The sequence below is a fragment of the Ranitomeya variabilis genome, chromosome 6 (genome assembly GCF_051348905.1).
Source record: "Ranitomeya variabilis isolate aRanVar5 chromosome 6, aRanVar5.hap1, whole genome shotgun sequence".
NCBI lineage: Eukaryota > Metazoa > Chordata > Amphibia > Anura > Dendrobatidae > Ranitomeya > Ranitomeya variabilis.
In genome coordinates this window covers 371,425,832-371,447,136 of record NC_135237.1, presented here as the reverse complement: position 1 = coordinate 371,447,136, position 21,305 = coordinate 371,425,832, and positions in this window count along the sequence as shown.

Sequence of the window (21,305 nt, the reverse complement as noted above, 5' to 3'; positions counted from 1 at the left end):
GACCGCAAGCAGCTTGGATTGTGTGCCTCTCCACTCTTCCTACAGACTCTGTGACCTTGATTTCCAAATGAAATGCAAAATTCACTTTCATCTGAAAACAACACCTTGGACCACTGAGCAACAGTTGACCCAGGTAAGATGCTTCTGTCGTTGTCTATTGATCATAAGTGGCTTGACTCAAGAAATGCGACACTTGTAGCCCATGTCCTGAATACATCTGTGTGGTAGCTGTTGAAGCAATGGTGTCCAGCAGCAGTTCACTCCTTGTGAATCGCTCCTAAATTTTTGAATGGCTTTTTCTTAACAATCCTTTCAAGGCTGCGGATATCCCAGTTGCTTGTGCACCTTTTTCTACCACGCTTTTTCCTTCCACTCAACTTTCCATATGCTTGGATACAGCACTTTGTGAACAGTCAGCTCCTTTAGCAATGACCTTTTGTAGCTGACCCTCCTTGTGGAGTGTGTTAATGACTGCATTCTGGACATCTGTCAAGTCAGCAGTCTTCCCCATGATTGTAGAGCCTACTGAAACAGACTAAGGGACCTTTTTAAATGCTTAGGAAGCTATTGCAGGTGTTTTTTTGTTAATTATTCTAATTTACTGAGATAATGACTTTTGGGTTTTTATTGTCTGTAAGTCATAATCATCAACATTAACAGAAATAAACGCTTGAAATAGATCACTCTGCTTGTAATAACTCTATATAATATATGAGTTTCATTTTTTGTATGTATTGAAGATTTGAAAAAATTAGCTTTTTGATGATATTCTAATTTTATGAAAAGCACCTGTAGATAACGATTCACTATTTATTAAACCAATAGAAAAACTACAATTTTTTTTAATATTGCCTTGCTGAAACACAGCAGCGAAGTAATGAAAATTATTGCCACTGCTAAATTGTCACTTTTGATCATCTCTACCCGGATTGTGTCAGTCGCACAACTGCTATATAAAGATATGCCATTTATTAAATCAACAAATAATTATAATTTTTTTAAAGATTGCTTTGCTGACGCACTGCAGCAGAAGAATAATGAAAATTATTGCCTCTGGTAAATTGTGATATTTGCTTATCTCTGTTTGGATTGCGCCAGTCACACAACTGCTAGATAAAGATACGCTATTTATTAAACCAATTGAAAATTATGATTTTTTATATTGCCTTGCTGACACACTGCAACAGTGGACTAATGAAAATTATTGTCACTGCTAAATTGTGATGTTTGCTTATCTCCACTCGGATTGTGCCAGATAAAAATACACAATTTTTTTAACCAATAGAAATTTGTGGGATTTTTTTTACATCGCCTTTATAAGACACACCATCAGCAGATGCAAAGAAATTAATGGTAAATAGTGACCTGTCCGTAGCTCAAAAGGTTTTGCACCTGTCACACAACTGCTAGAGAAATATTAGGTATTTAAGCAATAGACGAGGAATATTATTTAGCAATTAGCTTTTAAAATGGATGTTATTATATGCTGGCTCGGAGGATTATTATTTTACTGTAAAAAAATGTATAGGTTGCTACACAGGAATATTATGTAGCTCCCCAAAAAAAGTTTTGTATAGGCTGGTACTACCTTATATTATTTGCCTCTAAAAATAGCTGATTTTTATATCTTGATAGTGGATTAAACCCTTCCCTCTGCAGCATTTCCTTACAATGATGATAAAACACCCAGGTGCTTGCCTTTTACTCTCCCTCCTATAAAATCTCTCCCTACACTATCCCCACCTAACAAAGAACTAATCTTCACAACATTCAGCTCTTAACCCCTTAACGACCGCCGTTAAGGGTACTTAAACCACAGCGTCGTTAATTAGCGGCGCTGTGGAAAAAGTGTATAGCGCCCCCCAGAGTCTTATTTTCTCTGGGGTCTTGGTTGCCGGGGGTAGCCGAGACCCCAGAGAACATGATTCGGGTAGTTTTTTACCGACCCCGGGTTGCGATCGCCGGTAAATAACCGTTTACCGGCGGCCGCAAAAAAACCCAAAACGCAATTTCCCATTTAATTTCTCTGTCCTCCGATGTGATCGCACATCAGAGGACAGAGAAATGGAGTCTCCAATAGCCCCTGATACTCACCCGTTTCCCCAATGCTCCTCGTGGCTCCCGATGGGCACCGCCATCTTTTTCCAGGCAAAAAATGGTGGGCGCATGCGCAGTGCGCCCGCCGGCCGGCACCTGGCAGATCTTTGGGGTCTCGGCTGCTGAGGGTAGCCAAGATCCCAAAGAACATGATCGGGGTCAGTTTTTACTGACCCCTGTTTTGCGATCGCTGGTAATTAACCGTTTACCGGTGACCGCAAAAAGAAAAAAAAAGTGGCGTGTCATTCTCTGTCCTCTGATGTGATCGAACGTCAGAGGACAGAGAAATAGGGGGATCAGGGACCCTGTTATACTTACCGGCGGTGTCCCTGGGTCCTCCTGCATCCCCTTCTGGCCGACGGCTTCTTCCTCCGTAATGTGCCGGCCAGCAGAGGAAGATTCTTCCTCTTGTTTTATTTTGGTCACTGTGAGATCCTATCACAGTGATCAAAATAAAAAATAGAAAATAAACCCCCCCTTTATCACCCCCTTAGTTAGGAAAAAATAATAAAATAAAAAAGTATGTACTTCTATTTTCCAATTAGGGTTAGGGCTAGGGTTAGGGCTAGGGTTAGGGCTAGGGTTAAGGTTAGGGCTAGGGTTAGGGTTGGTGCTAAAGTTAGGATTAGGGTTGGGGCTAAAGTTAGGGTTAGGGCTAGGGTTAGGGTTGGTGCTAAAGTTAGGGTTAGGATTGGGGCTAAAGTTAAGGTTAGGGCTAGGGTTAGGGTTGGTGCTAAAGTTAGGGTTAGGGCTAAAGTTAGGGTTGGGGCTAAAGTTAGGGTTAGGGTTGGGGTTAAAGTTAGGGTTAGGGCTAGGGTTAGGGTTGGTGCTAAAGTTAGGATTAGGGTAGGGGCTAAAGTTAGGGTTAGGGCTAGGGTTAGGGTTGGGGCTAAAGTTAGGGTTAGGGCTAGGGTTGGGGCTAAAGTTAGGGTTAGGGTTGGGGCTAAAGTTAGGGTTAGAGTTGGGGTTAGGGTTGGAATTAGGGTTTGGATTTGGGTTAGGGTTGGTATTAGGGTTAGGGTCGGCATTAGGGTTACATTTGGGATTAGGGTTAGGTTTGGGATTAGGGTTAGGTTTGAGGTTAGGGTTGAGATTATGATTAGGGGTGTGTTGGGCTTAGGGATTTGATTAGGGTTAGGGTTGGGATTAGGGTTAGGGGTGTTTTGACATTAAGGTTGTGATTAGGGTTATGGATTGGGTTGGGATTAGCATTAGGGGTGTGTTGGGGTTACGGTTGGAGTTAGAATTGGGGGGTTTCCACTGTCAAATCCAATTTTGCGCTCAAAAAGTCAAATGGTGCTCCCTCCCTTCTAAACTCTGCCATGCGCCCAAACAGTGGTTTACCCCCACATATGGGGTATCAGCGTACTCATATCTAATTGGACAACAACTTTTGCAGTCCAGTTTCTCCTGTTACCCTTGTAAAAATAAAAAAAAATGGGGGCTAAAAAAATCATTTTTGTGGGAAAAAAAAGATTTTTTATTTTCATGGCTCTGCGTCAAACTTCTGTGAAGCACTTGGGCATTCAAAATGCTCACTACATATCTAGATAAGTTCCTTGGGGGGTCTAGTTTCTAAAATAGGGTCACTTGTGGGGGTTTCTACTGTTTAGGTACATCAGGAGCTCTGCAAATGCGACATGACACCCACAGACCGTTCCATCAAAGTCTGCATTTTAAAACGTCACTACTTCCCTTCCGAGCCCCGATGTGGGCCCAAACAGTGGTCACCCTCCACATATGGGGTATCAGTGTACTCAGGACAAACTGGACAACAAATTTTGGGGTCCAATTTCTCCTGCTACCCTTGAGAAAATAACAAATTGCGAGCTAAAATATTATTTTTGAGGAAAAAAAAAGGATTTTTTATTTTCATAGCTCTGCATTATAAAGTTCTATGAAGCATTTGGGCGTTCAAAGTGCTCACCACACATCTAGATAAGTCCCTTGGGGGGTCTAGTTTCCAAGATGGGGTCACTTGTGGGGGGTTTCTACTGTTTAGGTACATCAAGAGCTCTGCAAATGCAACATGATGCAGAGAAAAATAAGAAATTGCAAGCTAAAAAATCATTTTTGAGGAAAAAAAAAGGATTTTATATTTTCATGGCTCTATGTTATAAATTTATGTGAAGCACTTTGGGGTTCAAAGTGCTCACCACACATCTAGATAAGTTCTTTTTAATAGGTTTAAATTCCAAAATGGGGTCACTTGTAGAGGGTTTCCACTGTTTAGGCACATCAGGGGCTCTCCAAACGTGACATGGCGTCCGATCTCAATTCCAGCCAATTCTGCATTGAAAAAGTGAAACGGAACTCCTTCTCTTCCAAGCTATGCCGTACGCCCAAACAGTGGTTCACCCCCACATTTGGGGTATCGGCGTATTCAGGAGAAATTGCACAACACATTTTGTGGTTCATTTTCTCTTTTTACACTTGTGAAAATAAAAAAAATTGGTTCTGAACTAAAATGTTTGCAAAAAAGTTAAAAGTTCATTTTTCCTTCCACATTGTTTCAGTTGCTGTGAAGCATGTCAAGGGTTAATAAACTTCTTGAATGTGGTTTTGAGCACCTTGTGGGGTGTAGTTTTTAGAATGGTGTTACATTTGGGTATTTTCCATCATTTACACCCCTCAAAGTGACTTTAAATGTGAGATGTCCCTAAAAAAAATGGTTTTGTAAATTTTGTTGTAAAAATGAGAAATTGCTGGTCAACTTTTAACCCTTATAACTTGCTAACAAAAAAAAAATTTGGTTTCCAAAATTGTGTTGATGTAAAGTAGACATGTGGGAAATGTTATATATTAACTATTTTGTGTGACATATCTCTCTGATTTAAGGGCATAACAATTCAAAATTTTAAACATTTTCGCCATATTTCCATTTTTTCATATATAATCACAAGCAATATCGAAGAAATGTTACGACTAACATGAAGTACAATATGTCATGAAAAAAGAATCTCAGAATCAGTGGGATCCGTCAAAGCGTTCCAGAGTTATAACCTCATAAAGTGACAGTGGTCAGAATTGTAAAAATTGGCTCGATCATTAAGTACCAAATTGGCTTTGTCACTCTGGGGTTAACAGAGCTTTTTGGAATGACTGACACCCCCTATAAGCTCTTATCACTTTCTCTACGCTCACACTACGCTATCTCTACACTGTTTCTGACTGCAATGTGCTCAAGATCGTGATGGCAGCCTTTAAATATCCTCTATGATGCTGTAAGGCCAGCCAATCCCAGTAACATCACACCAAAGATGGCGTCGGCATTGCTGTGATTGGCAAGACAGCTCAACATGTTAATTGACTACAAATAAAGCACCACACATGCTGGGCAGGTCACTTGAATATACCGAGGTGAATACAAAATTAATCACCGAGTAACGAATAGCCCGAATAGCGTACTATTCGTGCGAGTAACGAATAGTGCAGAATGTATTAGCTCATCACTACTAATAAACAAATTCCATCAGACATGTGGCTGCAATTGTCAATGTTATGCACTTTACCCGGATCCATGCTTTTCTTCCCTCACCCTGGTACACTAAACTGTGTGGTGCTCAATAGTTGGGCTTTGCAGTGACATGGAGTACTCCCATGTGAGCATCAGCCTGGGCCTATATAAGGCTCACTGAGTCACACGCTTTTGTCTTGCGGTTTCCTGAAGTCTTCTGCCTGCCTGTGGTTTCCTGACATTCGCCTTCCTGCCTGCGATTTCCTAACATCCTTTGCCTGCCTGTAATTTCCTGACATCCTCCACCTACTTGTGGTTTTCAGATATCCAACTGCCTGCCTGTGATTTCCTGATGTCCTCCACCTGTCTGCGGTTTCCTGATGTCCTCCGCCTGCCTGCTGTTTCCTGACATCGGCTTCCTGCCTGAAGTTTCCTACATCCTGTCTACCTGCCAGAGGTTTCCTGTCCCTTGACTGTCCATGTCCCTTGAGCCTTACCTAGCTGCTTCACTGATACCCATGGCCTATGTGCCCACCCGTATCTTGGGTTTGGTGGATCCACCTCCCCTTTTTTTTAGAAAGCCACTGCTTTCCCTGATATAAGAGGGCAAAGTTTACACAAGTGTTTGTAATTCAGCATAAGGGGTATCGTTTCTCCTTATGGAGAGTGATAATGGGTTGATTGTGACTTGTAGGATCGCTACTTCCAACAGGTGGCGCTATAGAGTTTAAGTCCTCTTTTTTCTCAGAAGAGGCAATTTGCATATTGTAATTCAGCATCAATTAATCTGTTTATCCTCTCCAGGTAATTGCACCTACCAGAAATGATGGGCCTCCCAGGTGGTGCTTTCTGGTTTTTAGGGATTGTAGGTATTAGATAAAGGGTTCTAATGGAGTATTCGCTGATCTGCAGTGCCACACGTAGCTTTTTGGAGATTGTAACACTTTATCTAGCTTTTAGTAAAATTGCAGATAATTCAGTTTGGAATTTTATGAGAGGATTGAATTCCAATTATTTGATAGCAATTTCTATCCCTTAATTGGCAAAATGCTTCTGACTACATCACTTTAGGCCAGATGACCACATTCCCACCCTTATCAGCTGGTTTAAACACAATATCCTGTAGGTTGACCAGTTTTTGGAGACAAAGTTTCTCATTCCTACCAAGGTTGTCATGTATAGGGTAACATGGAATTTTAGAAACTTACTGACTGACTAATTTAACAAAGTCATCAATGTTATGGCATGTGGACAAGGGGGGGCACTTGCAGGATTTGGGCCAAATAGAAGGCAGGCTATACGTCCCTGTGGGGTGTTATGTTCCCTTGCAAGTTCCTCCAAACTGGCTAAAGCCTCCTGTTCTGCCTCTGGAGGAAATAGTATAGACATACTGTCATCATGAAAATAGCGTTTAAAAATCAAGCCTTGGCAAAAAGGTGGAGATCTTTTATTGCAGTGAAGCTGTCAAAGCATGCCATAGTACAAAACAGAAGGCCCTTACTTAAAAAGGAGATCTCCATAGTTGAAAAATTATGTGAGCTAAGGTTAATTAATTCAGATTGTTCTTGTTGGATGAGTAACCATAATTTTTCAACCTGTTTACATTTAAAAACGCTGTGTCCTGTTTGGCAGGGTGTCCGCTGTACCTCAATGTGCCTTGTGATGTCTTCTCACATGGTTCCTATGTGTTCTGGCATCGCAGATCACATGACGCAGGGACTAGCCAGGTTCTGGGTTCCTCCTGTCTGACCTCATCCCATTGGCTGCAGCTTCCTTTTTATGCCCACGATTCCAGTCTGATGCCACCCCCTGATGAAGGATATTCCAAAACGTGCGTCTGGGCGGGTGCCACACTCAGTTCCTCCAGACCGCCAGGGATTACACCTCCTTTTTGCCTTTCTTTATTTGGGCTATCTTTGGTGCCATTTACTTGCAATCTACTTGTGTGTCACCTACAATGGATTTTGCAATCACTTAACTCTTTCCTCACTTTATTGCTGCTCTTGGTTATTTAACATACACTTGCATATGTGTGTATGGTCTGTCTATAGCTTGTTATTTTCTAACAAACACACATTGTTATTTCAATTATTGCCTATATTCCTCTATTATATATATAATGTACACTGGTTAGAGGCTGCGTACTACCTTTCGGACCACTGCTCCATCTGTTGGACTGTAATAAAACTAGTTTGTACCAAAATATATACAGGTCCTTCTCAAAAAATTAGCATACAGTGTTAAATTTCATTATTTACCATAATGTAATGATTACAATTAAACTTTCATATATTATAGATTCATTATCCACCAACTGAAATTTGTCAGGTCTTTTATTGTTTTAATACTGATGATTTTGGCATACAACTCCTGAAAACCCAAAAAACCTGTCTCAATAAATTAGCATATCAAGAAAAGGTTCTCTAAACGACCTATTACCCTAATCTTCTGAATCAACTAATTAACTCTAAACACATACAAAAGATACCTGAGGCTTTTAAAAACTCCCTGCCTGGTTCATTACTCAAAACCCCCATCATGGGTAAGACTAGCGACCTGACAGATGTCAAGAAGGCCATCATTGACACCCTCAAGCAAGAGGGTAAGACCCAGAAAGAAATTTCTCAACAAATAGGCTGTTCCCAGAGTGCTGTATCAAGGCACCTCAATGGTAAGTCTGTTGGAAGGAAACAATGTGGCAGAAAACGCTGTACAACGAGAAGAGGTGACCGGACCCTGAGGAAGATTGTGGAGAAGGACCGATTCCAGACCTTGGGGAACCTGAGGAAGCAGTGGACTGAGTCTGGTGTGGAAACATCCAGAGCCACCGTGCACAGGCGTGTGCAGGAAATGGGCTACAGGTGCCGCATTCCCCAGGTAAAGCCACTTTTGAACCATAAACAGCGGCAGAAGCGCCTGACCTGGGCTACAGAGAAGCAGCACTGGACTGTTGCTAAGTGGTCCCAAGTACTTTTTTCTGATGAAAGCAAATTTTGCATGTCATTCGGAAATCAAGGTGCCAGAGTCTGGAGGAAGACTGGGGAGAAGGAAATGCCAAAATGCCTGAAGTCCAGTGTCAAGTACCCACAGTCAGTGATGGTGTGGGGTGCCATGTCAGCTGCTAGTGTTGGTCCACTGTGTTTCATCAAGGGCAGGGTCAATGCAGCTAGCTATCAGGAGATTTTGGAGCACTTCATGTTTCCATCGGCTGAAATGCTTTATGGAGATGAAGATTTCATTTTTCAGCACGACCTGGCACCTGCTCACAGTGCCAAAACCACTGGTAAATGGTTTACTGACCATGGTATTACTGTGCTCAATTGGCCTGCCAACTCTCCTGACCTGAACCCCATAGAGAATCTGTGGGATATTGTGAAGAGAAAGTTGAGAGACGCAAGACCCAACACTCTGGATGAGCTTAAGGCCGCTATTGAAGCATCCTGGGCCTCCATAACATCTCAGCAGTGTCACAGGCTGATTGCCTCCATGCCACGCCGCATTGAAGCAGTCATTTCTGCCAAAGGATTCCCGACCAAGTATTGAGTGCATAACTGAACATTATTATTTGATGGTTTTTTTGTTTGTTATTAAAAAACACTTTTATTTGATTGGACGGGTGAAATATGCTAATTTATTGAGACAGGTTTTTTGGGTTTTCAGGAGTTGTATGCCAAAATCATCAGTATTAAAACAATAAAAGACCTGACAAATTTCAGTTGGTGGATAATGAATCTATAATATATGAAAGTTTAATTGTAATCATTACATTATGGTAAATAATGAAATTTAACACTATATGCTAATTTTTTGAGAAGGACCTGTAGGTGCCATTTACTGTCTTTTTTTCCTTGGTGACGTAATCATATTGTCTGTGAGGAGATGGCCACTTACTGAAGACTATAGGATGAATGGACATAGAGCAGAGTCCTCAGCTCTAAGGGATGCTTTTTCCAGCACGGAGCACTGGCTACTAGTGTTGAGCGATACTTTCCGATATCGGAAAGTATCGGTATCGGAAAGTATCGGCCGATACCGTCAAAATATCGGATCCAATCCGATACCGATACCCGATCCCAATGCAAGTCAATGGGACGAAAATATCGGAATTAAAATAAACCCTTTATAAACTTGTAGGTTCATTCTACATGAAGGAAAACAACTAAGAATAATGTAGGATGTATTGGGGGACGTGGCGGAGATATTAAAGGGACAGAGGTTTAGCCCAATGTAATAGAATAGCAGGATTTTTATTTTTTTTTTATGAAGTTCGGCGTTAGAAAGAATTTGACTATGTAATTTTTTTTTTTTTTTATGTCAGATATTGATGTTTCACTACTTCCACGCCCTTCACCTTCTTTTTTACTTCTCCCACGCTTTCTTCTTAATTATCCTCATCATCAGCTTCTTTGACATCAACTTCTTCACCTTATTCATCTTCTTCTTCATCTTCTACCTATTATTTTTTGGGTTACATTGTTCATATTCTTTTTATTTTACTATTATCTTCATCATATTCAACTTCTTCATCATATTCTTATTTGTGACAGGCATTCCCGTAGTTGTTATCTATAAAAGTTTGAAGATTACACCTTCCGTTCTGCCTGTCACAAACCAGTTACATTTGTCCGCGTTCAGTTTGGCCTGCAGCATCAGGCTTTATCCAGGGGCACCACGAGGAGGAACGGACTCACCCCCATACACTGCTTAGTCTTCTTCTGCTTATAATTTACATAATATTTTTTTGCTCTGATATTTTGTGTTATGCTTAATGTCCTTCTGCTCTTTGTTCTGCAGCCTCTTGTTCTTCTGCTTCTCGGTCTTCCAGGTCGTCGTCGTCTCCAGGGTCGTCGTCTCCGGGGTCGTCGTCATCGGGGTGGTCTCCGGGGTCGTCGTCATCGGGGTGGTCTTCAGGGTCATCGTCTCCAGGGTCGTCGTCATCACGGTGGTTGTCGTCTCTGGTGTCGTCGTCATCTTAGGGGTGTTCTTCCGGGTCATCGTGTTTAGTCTCTTGAACTTGGAAATGTAGCAGAAGGTACAAGAAGGCTGAGAAAATGCCGAGAACCAGCTGATGGAACTGGAACTCGGATGGCTACCCGAAGGTCCAAGAGCCAATGGAACTACCGAGGACCAGCTGACGTTACTGGAACCCGGTTACTAAGCAGGAGGTACCCGTGCCTGAAAGCACTACCAAGGACCACCTGACGTTGGTGGAACTCGGATACCCAGAGGGAGGCACCTAAGCCAAAGGCTCTGCCCGGAACCAGCTGACGGTACTGGAACCAGGATGGGGAGCAGAAGGTACAAGAGCAAAAGACACTGCCGAGAACCAGCTGACGGTGCTGGAACCCGGATGGGTAGCCGAAGGTCCAAGAGCCAATGGAACTACCGAGGACCAGCTGACGTTACTGGAACCCGGTTACTAAGCAGGAGGTACCCGTGCCTGAAAGCACTACCAAGGACCACCTGACGTTGGTGGAACTCGGATACCCAGAGGGAGGCACCTAAGCCAAAGGCTCTGCCCGGAACCAGCTGACGGTACTGGAACCAGGATGTGGAGCAGAAGGTACAAGAGCAAGTGTCTGCGTGGCTTTTGCAGGACACGTTGCCGGCTGCACAGCAGGGGAACAGCTGGCGGTGCTGGACCCCACTGACACATTGGCTGGTGTTTTTCTCTGTGCAGCTAGCACATCTGGGCAAAAACTGGCGGTGTGTTAGAGCCCAGGGACAGCAGGAGGAGGAGCAGGAGGAGGAGGAGCAGGGGGAGGGGAGTGTAGGCCGAAGCCTGCACAGGCGGCAGCTTTGGGTGTGTTGTGTCTGCGTGACTTTTGCAGGACACGTTGCCGGCTACACAGCAGGGGAACAGCTGGCGGTGCTGGACCCCACTGACACATTGGCGAGGTGTTTGGCTCTGTGCAGCCAGCACTTCCGGACAGCAACTAGCGTTGTTGGAGCCCGGGCTCTGCAGGTGGAGCAGAGTGTAGGCCGAAGCCTAATTGAACCGATTTCAAAAGTCACCTTTAACCCCCCCTCAGGGGTTACAAAGTAGAAGAGCCACAGCTTATGCAGCAGCAGTGCTGCGCAAGTCAAAGGTTGCTCTTGTAATTTTTCTCCTTGCACACGCTGAATGGAACACGTATAACATTCAGCCCTTTAGACAGTCAAACTGTGTAATGGAGGCGAGAGTTCCCTTTGTAATGAGACGCAGCACAGGTGTCAAGAATCCCACCTTGGTGCTGGGTGCAGCCTCCCGAGCGTTGTTATTTGCTGTACAGGAGTCTGCGCTGTCGTGTTATCCCCTGGCCTAGCGCCGTTAGCGCTGCCCATCTTCTGGCATCATGTAATGTCGGCCGGTGCGGTTCGCGATGCCCATGAATCCCAGCCCCGCAGTGTCTTAACATTGTTAAAACACTGCGGGGCTGGGATTCAGGGCCTGGCGCAGCACATATGTTCGCCTCTCACACTCGGGTCCTTACACCCGCTTCAGACTGTGCGGCGTCATCTGATCCCTTATCGCATGCCACGGCCATGAAGCCGCACAGTCCGAAGAAGGCGGAAGGAGAGGAGGGACAGGCGAACTGATGCACTGATCCTGCCCATCAATCACACCCTCGCAGTCCCAATAAATAAGACACCGAGGGGCGTTGTGTGGGTCAGGGCGGCCGCAGAGGCGCAGGCAGCCAAACCATGATGCCAGAAGACGGGCAGCGCTACCAAGGGGGTTGCAGCGTGTCATTACAAAGGAAAGTCACACCACCGGGACGGTTAAATGGTCACACAGAGGACACATTGCAGACGTGTTTTCAGTTCCACATGTGCGAGGAGAATACGTTTCTGAGCCACCTTGCACACATGCAGCATTACCGCTGTACAAGGTGGCTGGATAACGTAAAAACGCCTGGGGGAGGGGGGACAGGTTCCCTTCAATTTCAGTTCTTGTGTCTGCGTGGCTTTTGCAGGACACGTTGCCGGCTGCACAGCAGGGGAACAGCTGGCGGTGCTGGACCCCACTGACACATTGGCTGGTGTTTTTCTCTGTGCAGCTAGCACATCTGGGCAAAAACTGGCGGTGTGTTAGAGCCCAGGGACAGCAGGAGGAGGAGCAGGAGGAGGAGGAGCAGGGGGAGGGGAGTGTAGGCCGAAGCCTGCACAGGCGGCAGCTTTGGGTGTGTAGTGTCTGCGTGACTTTTGCAGGACACGTTGCCGGCTACACAGCAGGGGAACAGCTGGCGGTGCTGGACCCCACTGACACATTGGCGAGGTGTTTGGCTCTGTGCAGCCAGCACTTCCGGACAGCAACTAGCGTTGTTGGAGCCCGGGCTCTGCAGGTGGAGCAGAGTGTAGGCCGAAGCCTAATTGAACCGATTTCAAAAGTCACCTTTAACCCCCCCTCAGGGGTTACAAAGTAGAAGAGCCACAGCTTATGCAGCAGCAGTGCTGCGCAAGTCAAAGGTTGCTCTTGTAATTTTTCTCCTTGCACACGCTGAATGGAACACGTATAACATTCAGCCCTTTAGACAGTCAAACTGTGTAATGGAGGCGAGAGTTCCCTTTGTAATGAGACGCAGCACAGGTGTCAAGAATCCCACCTTGGTGCTGGGTGCAGCCTCCCGAGCGTTGTTATTTGCTGTACAGGAGTCTGCGCTGTCGTGTTATCCCCTGGCCTAGCGCCGTTAGCGCTGCCCATCTTCTGGCATCATGTAATGTCGGCCGGTGCGGTTCGCGATGCCCATGAATCCCAGCCCCGCAGTGTCTTAACATTGTTAAAACACTGCGGGGCTGGGATTCAGGGCCTGGCGCAGCACATATGTTCGCCTCTCACACTCGGGTCCTTACACCCGCTTCAGACTGTGCGGCGTCATCTGATCCCTTATCGCATGCCACGGCCATGAAGCCGCACAGTCCGAAGAAGGCGGAAGGAGAGGAGGGACAGGCGAACTGATGCACTGATCCTGCCCATCAATCACACCCTCGCAGTCCCAATAAATAAGACACCGAGGGGCGTTGTGTGGGTCAGGGCGGCCGCAGAGGCGCAGGCAGCCAAACCATGATGCCAGAAGACGGGCAGCGCTACCAAGGGGGTTGCAGCGTGTCATTACAAAGGAAAGTCACACCACCGGGACGGTTAAATGGTCACACAGAGGACACATTGCAGACGTGTTTTCAGTTCCACATGTGCGAGGAGAATACGTTTCTGAGCCACCTTGCACACATGCAGCATTACCGCTGTACAAGGTGGCTGGATAACGTAAAAACGCCTGGGGGAGGGGGGACAGGTTCCCTTCAATTTCAGTTCTTGTGTCTGCGTGGCTTTTGCAGGACACGTTGCCGGCTGCACAGCAGGGGAACAGCTGGCGGTGCTGGACCCCACTGACACATTGGCTGGTGTTTTTCTCTGTGCAGCTAGCACATCTGGGCAAAAACTGGCGGTGTGTTAGAGCCCAGGGACAGCAGGAGGAGGAGCAGGAGGAGGAGGAGCAGGGGGAGGGGAGTGTAGGCCGAAGCCTGCACAGGCGGCAGCTTTGGGTGTGTTGTGTCTGCGTGACTTTTGCAGGACACGTTGCCGGCTACACAGCAGGGGAACAGCTGGCGGTGCTGGACCCCACTGACACATTGGCGAGGTGTTTGGCTCTGTGCAGCCAGCACTTCCGGACAGCAACTAGCGTTGTTGGAGCCCGGGCTCTGCAGGTGGAGCAGAGTGTAGGCCGAAGCCTAATTGAACCGATTTCAAAAGTCACCTTTAACCCCCCCTCAGGGGTTACAAAGTAGAAGAGCCACAGCTTATGCAGCAGCAGTGCTGCGCAAGTCAAAGGTTGCTCTTGTAATTTTTCTCCTTGCACACGCTGAATGGAACACGTATAACATTCAGCCCTTTAGACAGTCAAACTGTGTAATGGAGGCGAGAGTTCCCTTTGTAATGAGACGCAGCACAGGTGTCAAGAATCCCACCTTGGTGCTGGGTGCAGCCTCCCGAGCGTTGTTATTTGCTGTACAGGAGTCTGCGCTGTCGTGTTATCCCCTGGCCTAGCGCCGTTAGCGCTGCCCATCTTCTGGCATCATGTAATGTCGGCCGGTGCGGTTCGCGATGCCCATGAATCCCAGCCCCGCAGTGTCTTAACATTGTTAAAACACTGCGGGGCTGGGATTCAGGGCCTGGCGCAGCACATATGTTCGCCTCTCACACTCGGGTCCTTACACCCGCTTCAGACTGTGCGGCGTCATCTGATCCCTTATCGCATGCCACGGCCATGAAGCCGCACAGTCCGAAGAAGGCGGAAGGAGAGGAGGGACAGGCGAACTGATGCACTGATCCTGCCCATCAATCACACCCTCGCAGTCCCAATAAATAAGACACCGAGGGGCGTTGTGTGGGTCAGGGCGGCCGCAGAGGCGCAGGCAGCCAAACCATGATGCCAGAAGACGGGCAGCGCTACCAAGGGGGTTGCAGCGTGTCATTACAAAGGAAAGTCACACCACCGGGACGGTTAAATGGTCACACAGAGGACACATTGCAGACGTGTTTTCAGTTCCACATGTGCGAGGAGAATACGTTTCTGAGCCACCTTGCACACATGCAGCATTACCGCTGTACAAGGTGGCTGGATAACGTAAAAACGCCTGGGGGAGGGGGGACAGGTTCCCTTCAATTTCAGTTCTTGTGTCTGCGTGGCTTTTGCAGGACACGTTGCCGGCTGCACAGCAGGGGAACAGCTGGCGGTGCTGGACCCCACTGACACATTGGCTGGTGTTTTTCTCTGTGCAGCTAGCACATCTGGGCAAAAACTGGCGGTGTGTTAGAGCCCAGGGACAGCAGGAGGAGGAGCAGGAGGAGGAGGAGCAGGGGGAGGGGAGTGTAGGCCGAAGCCTGCACAGGCGGCAGCTTTGGGTGTGTTGTGTCTGCGTGACTTTTGCAGGACACGTTGCCGGCTACACAGCAGGGGAACAGCTGGCGGTGCTGGACCCCACTGACACATTGGCGAGGTGTTTGGCTCTGTGCAGCCAGCACTTCCGGACAGCAACTAGCGTTGTTGGAGCCCGGGCTCTGCAGGTGGAGCAGAGTGTAGGCCGAAGCCTAATTGAACCGATTTCAAAAGTCACCTTTAACCCCCCCTCAGGGGTTACAAAGTAGAAGAGCCACAGCTTATGCAGCAGCAGTGCTGCGCAAGTCAAAGGTTGCTCTTGTAATTTTTCTCCTTGCACACGCTGAATGGAACACGTATAACATTCAGCCCTTTAGACAGTCAAACTGTGTAATGGAGGCGAGAGTTCCCTTTGTAATGAGACGCAGCACAGGTGTCAAGAATCCCACCTTGGTGCTGGGTGCAGCCTCCCGAGCGTTGTTATTTGCTGTACAGGAGTCTGCGCTGTCGTGTTATCCCCTGGCCTAGCGCCGTTAGCGCTGCCCATCTTCTGGCATCATGTAATGTCGGCCGGTGCGGTTCGCGATGCCCATGAATCCCAGCCCCGCAGTGTCTTAACATTGTTAAAACACTGCGGGGCTGGGATTCAGGGCCTGGCGCAGCACATATGTTCACCTCTCACACTCGGGTCCTTACACCCGCTTCAGACTGTGCGGCGTCATCTGATCCCTTATCGCATGCCACGGCCATGAAGCCGCACAGTCCGAAGAAGGCGGAAGGAGAGGAGGGACAGGCGAACTGATGCACTGATCCTGCCCATCAATCACACCCTCGCAGTCCCAATAAATAAGACACCGAGGGGCGTTGTGTGGGTCAGGGCGGCCGCAGAGGCGCAGGCAGCCAAACCATGATGCCAGAAGACGGGCAGCGCTACCAAGGGGGTTGCAGCGTGTCATTACAAAGGAAAGTCACACCACCGGGACGGTTAAATGGTCACACAGAGGACACATTGCAGACGTGTTTTCAGTTCCACATGTGCGAGGAGAATACGTTTCTGAGCCACCTTGCACACATGCAGCATTACCGCTGTACAAGGTGGCTGGATAACGTAAAAACGCCTGGGGGAGGGGGGACAGGTTCCCTTCAATTTCAGTTCTTGTGTCTGCGTGGCTTTTGCAGGACACGTTGCCGGCTGCACAGCAGGGGAACAGCTGGCGGTGCTGGACCCCACTGACACATTGGCTGGTGTTTTTCTCTGTGCAGCTAGCACATCTGGGCAAAAACTGGCGGTGTGTTAGAGCCCAGGGACAGCAGGAGGAGGAGCAGGAGGAGGAGGAGCAGGGGGAGGGGAGTGTAGGCCGAAGCCTGCACAGGCGGCAGCTTTGGGTGTGTTGTGTCTGCGTGACTTTTGCAGGACACGTTGCCGGCTACACAGCAGGGGAACAGCTGGCGGTGCTGGACCCCACTGACACATTGGCGAGGTGTTTGGCTCTGTGCAGCCAGCACTTCCGGACAGCAACTAGCGTTGTTGGAGCCCGGGCTCTGCAGGTGGAGCAGAGTGTAGGCCGAAGCCTAATTGAACCGATTTCAAAAGTCACCTTTAACCCCCCCTCAGGGGTTACAAAGTAGAAGAGCCACAGCTTATGCAGCAGCAGTGCTGCGCAAGTCAAAGGTTGCTCTTGTAATTTTTCTCCTTGCACACGCTGAATGGAACACGTATAACATTCAGCCCTTTAGACAGTCAAACTGTGTAATGGAGGCGAGAGTTCCCTTTGTAATGAGACGCAGCACAGGTGTCAAGAATCCCACCTTGGTGCTGGGTGCAGCCTCCCGAGCGTTGTTATTTGCTGTACAGGAGTCTGCGCTGTCGTGTTATCCCCTGGCCTAGCGCCGTTAGCGCTGCCCATCTTCTGGCATCATGTAATGTCGGCCGGTGCGGTTCGCGATGCCCATGAATCCCAGCCCCGCAGTGTCTTAACATTGTTAAAACACTGCGGGGCTGGGATTCAGGGCCTGGCGCAGCACATATGTTCGCCTCTCACACTCGGGTCCTTACACCCGCTTCAGACTGTGCGGCGTCATCTGATCCCTTATCGCATGCCACGGCCATGAAGCCGCACAGTCCGAAGAAGGCGGAAGGAGAGGAGGGACAGGCGAACTGATGCACTGATCCTGCCCATCAATCACACCCTCGCAGTCCCAATAAATAAGACACCGAGGGGCGTTGTGTGGGTCAGGGCGGCCGCAGAGGCGCAGGCAGCCAAACCATGATGCCAGAAGACGGGCAGCGCTACCAAGGGGGTTGCAGCGTGTCATTACAAAGGAAAGTCACACCACCGGGACGGTTAAATGGTCACACAGAGGACACATTGCAGACGTGTTTTCAGTTCCACATGTGCGAGGAGAATACGTTTCTGAGCCACCTTGCACACATGCAGCATTACCGCTGTACAAGGTGGCTGGATAACGTAAAAACGCCTGGGGGAGGGGGGACAGGTTCCCTTCAATTTCAGTTCTTGTGTCTGCGTGGCTTTTGCAGGACACGTTGCCGGCTGCACAGCAGGGGAACAGCTGGCGGTGCTGGACCCCACTGACACATTGGCTGGTGTTTTTCTCTGTGCAGCTAGCACATCTGGGCAAAAACTGGCGGTGTGTTAGAGCCCAGGGACAGCAGGAGGAGGAGCAGGAGGAGGAGGAGCAGGGGGAGGGGAGTGTAGGCCGAAGCCTGCACAGGCGGCAGCTTTGGGTGTGTTGTGTCTGCGTGACTTTTGCAGGACACGTTGCCGGCTACACAGCAGGGGAACAGCTGGCGGTGCTGGACCCCACTGACACATTGGCGAGGTGTTTGGCTCTGTGCAGCCAGCACTTCCGGACAGCAACTAGCGTTGTTGGAGCCCGGGCTCTGCAGGTGGAGCAGAGTGTAGGCCGAAGCCTAATTGAACCGATTTCAAAAGTCACCTTTAACCCCCCCTCAGGGGTTACAAAGTAGAAGAGCCACAGCTTATGCAGCAGCAGTGCTGCGCAAGTCAAAGGTTGCTCTTGTAATTTTTCTCCTTGCACACGCTGAATGGAACACGTATAACATTCAGCCCTTTAGACAGTCAAACTGTGTAATGGAGGCGAGAGTTCCCTTTGTAATGAGACGCAGCACAGGTGTCAAGAATCCCACCTTGGTGCTGGGTGCAGCCTCCCGAGCGTTGTTATTTGCTGTACAGGAGTCTGCGCTGTCGTGTTATCCCCTGGCCTAGCGCCGTTAGCGCTGCCCATCTTCTGGCATCATGTAATGTCGGCCGGTGCGGTTCGCGATGCCCATGAATCCCAGCCCCGCAGTGTCTTAACATTGTTAAAACACTGCGGGGCTGGGATTCAGGGCCTGGCGCAGCACATATGTTCGCCTCTCACACTCGGGTCCTTACACCCGCTTCAGACTGTGCGGCGTCATCTGATCCCTTATCGCATGCCACGGCCATGAAGCCGCACAGTCCGAAGAAGGCGGAAGGAGAGGAGGGACAGGCGAACTGATGCACTGATCCTGCCCATCAATCACACCCTCGCAGTCCCAATAAATAAGACACCGAGGGGCGTTGTGTGGGTCAGGGCGGCCGCAGAGGCGCAGGCAGCCAAACCATGATGCCAGAAGACGGGCAGCGCTACCAAGGGGGTTGCAGCGTGTCATTACAAAGGAAAGTCACACCACCGGGACGGTTAAATGGTCACACAGAGGACACATTGCAGACGTGTTTTCAGTTCCACATGTGCGAGGAGAATACGTTTCTGAGCCACCTTGCACACATGCAGCATTACCGCTGTACAAGGTGGCTGGATAACGTAAAAACGCCTGGGGGAGGGGGGACAGGTTCCCTTCAATTTCAGTTCTTGTGTCTGCGTGGCTTTTGCAGGACACGTTGCCGGCTGCACAGCAGGGGAACAGCTGGCGGTGCTGGACCCCACTGACACATTGGCTGGTGTTTTTCTCTGTGCAGCTAGCACATCTGGGCAAAAACTGGCGGTGTGTTAGAGCCCAGGGACAGCAGGAGGAGGAGCAGGAGGAGGAGGAGCAGGGGGAGGGGAGTGTAGGCCGAAGCCTGCACAGGCGGCAGCTTTGGGTGTGTTGTGTCTGCGTGACTTTTGCAGGACACGTTGCCGGCTACACAGCAGGGGAACAGCTGGCGGTGCTGGACCCCACTGACACATTGGCGAGGTGTTTGGCTCTGTGCAGCCAGCACTTCCGGACAGCAACTAGCGTTGTTGGAGCCCGGGCTCTGCAGGTGGAGCAGAGTGTAGGCCGAAGCCTAATTGAACCGATTTCAAAAGTCACCTTTAACCCCCCCTCAGGGGTTACAAAGTAGAAGAGCCACAGCTTATGCAGCAGCAGTGCTGCGCAAGTCAAAGGTTGCTCTTGTAATTTTTCTCCTTGCACACGCTGAATGGAACACGTATAACATTCAGCCCTTTAGACAGTCAAACTGTGTAATGGAGGCGAGAGTTCCCTTTGTAATGAGACGCAGCACAGGTGTCAAGAATCCCACCTTGGTGCTGGGTGCAGCCTCCCGAGCGTTGTTATTTGCTGTACAGGAGTCTGCGCTGTCGTGTTATCCCCTGGCCTAGCGCCGTTAGCGCTGCCCATCTTCTGGCATCATGTAATGTCGGCCGGTGCGGTTCGCGATGCCCATGAATCCCAGCCCCGCAGTGTCTTAACATTGTTAAAACACTGCGGGGCTGGGATTCAGGGCCTGGCGCAGCACATATGTTCGCCTCTCACACTCGGGTCCTTACACCCGCTTCAGACTGTGCGGCGTCATCTGATCCCTTATCGCATGCCACGGCCATGAAGCCGCACAGTCCGAAGAAGGCGGAAGGAGAGGAGGGACAGGCGAACTGATGCACTGATCCTGCCCATCAATCACACCCTCGCAGTCCCAATAAATAAGACACCGAGGGGCGTTGTGTGGGTCAGGGCGGCCGCAGAGGCGCAGGCAGCCAAACCATGATGCCAGAAGACGGGCAGCGCTACCAAGGGGGTTGCAGCGTGTCATTACAAAGGAAAGTCACACCACCGGGACGGTTAAATGGTCACACAGAGGACACATTGCAGACGTGTTTTCAGTTCCACATGTGCGAGGAGAATACGTTTCTGAGCCACCTTGCACACATGCAGCATTACCGCTGTACAAGGTGGCTGGATAACGTAAAAACGCCTGGGGGAGGGGGGACAGGTTCCCTTCAATTTCAGTTCTTGTGTCTGCGTGACTTTTGCAGGACACGTTGCCGGCTACACAGCAGGGGAACAGCTGGCGGTGCTGGACCCCACTGACACATTGGCGAGGTGTTTTTCTCTGTGCAGCTAGCAGTACCGGGCCCCAACTGGCGGTGTTGGAGCCCAGGGTCAGCAGGAGGAGCAGGGGGAGCGGAGTGTAGGCCGAAGCCTGCACTCGAGCAAGTTGAAAGGAAACCTTTAACCCCCCCCCCCCAGGCGTTTGTAGCTGAAAGAGCCATTGTGTACAGCACTAATGCTGGAAAAGGTAAACTTAGCTCTTTTAATTATGGTCCTTGCACATGCGGAACCTAACAGTTATGAAATGTGTCCCCTCACAGCGTTAAACCGTCCGGTAGGTGGAACTTTCCTTTGTCGTGTGACGCAGCACAGCCATCATTTTTACCCCCTTGGCGCCGTGCGCCGCCTCCTCAGCGTTGTTTTAATCTGTCCCGGAGCCTGCGCTGTTAGGTTAGCCCTTGGCCATGCACACATTTTGCGCTGCCCGTCTTCTGACATCATTTGGTGTCAGGCTGGCTGCGCCTGTGCGGGTGCGCTGGCCGAGATCCCGCCTCGCAGTGTCGTCTAATGTAATCCCACCGCGGGCCTGTGATCCGTGCCCGTGCGCAGTGCATATCCT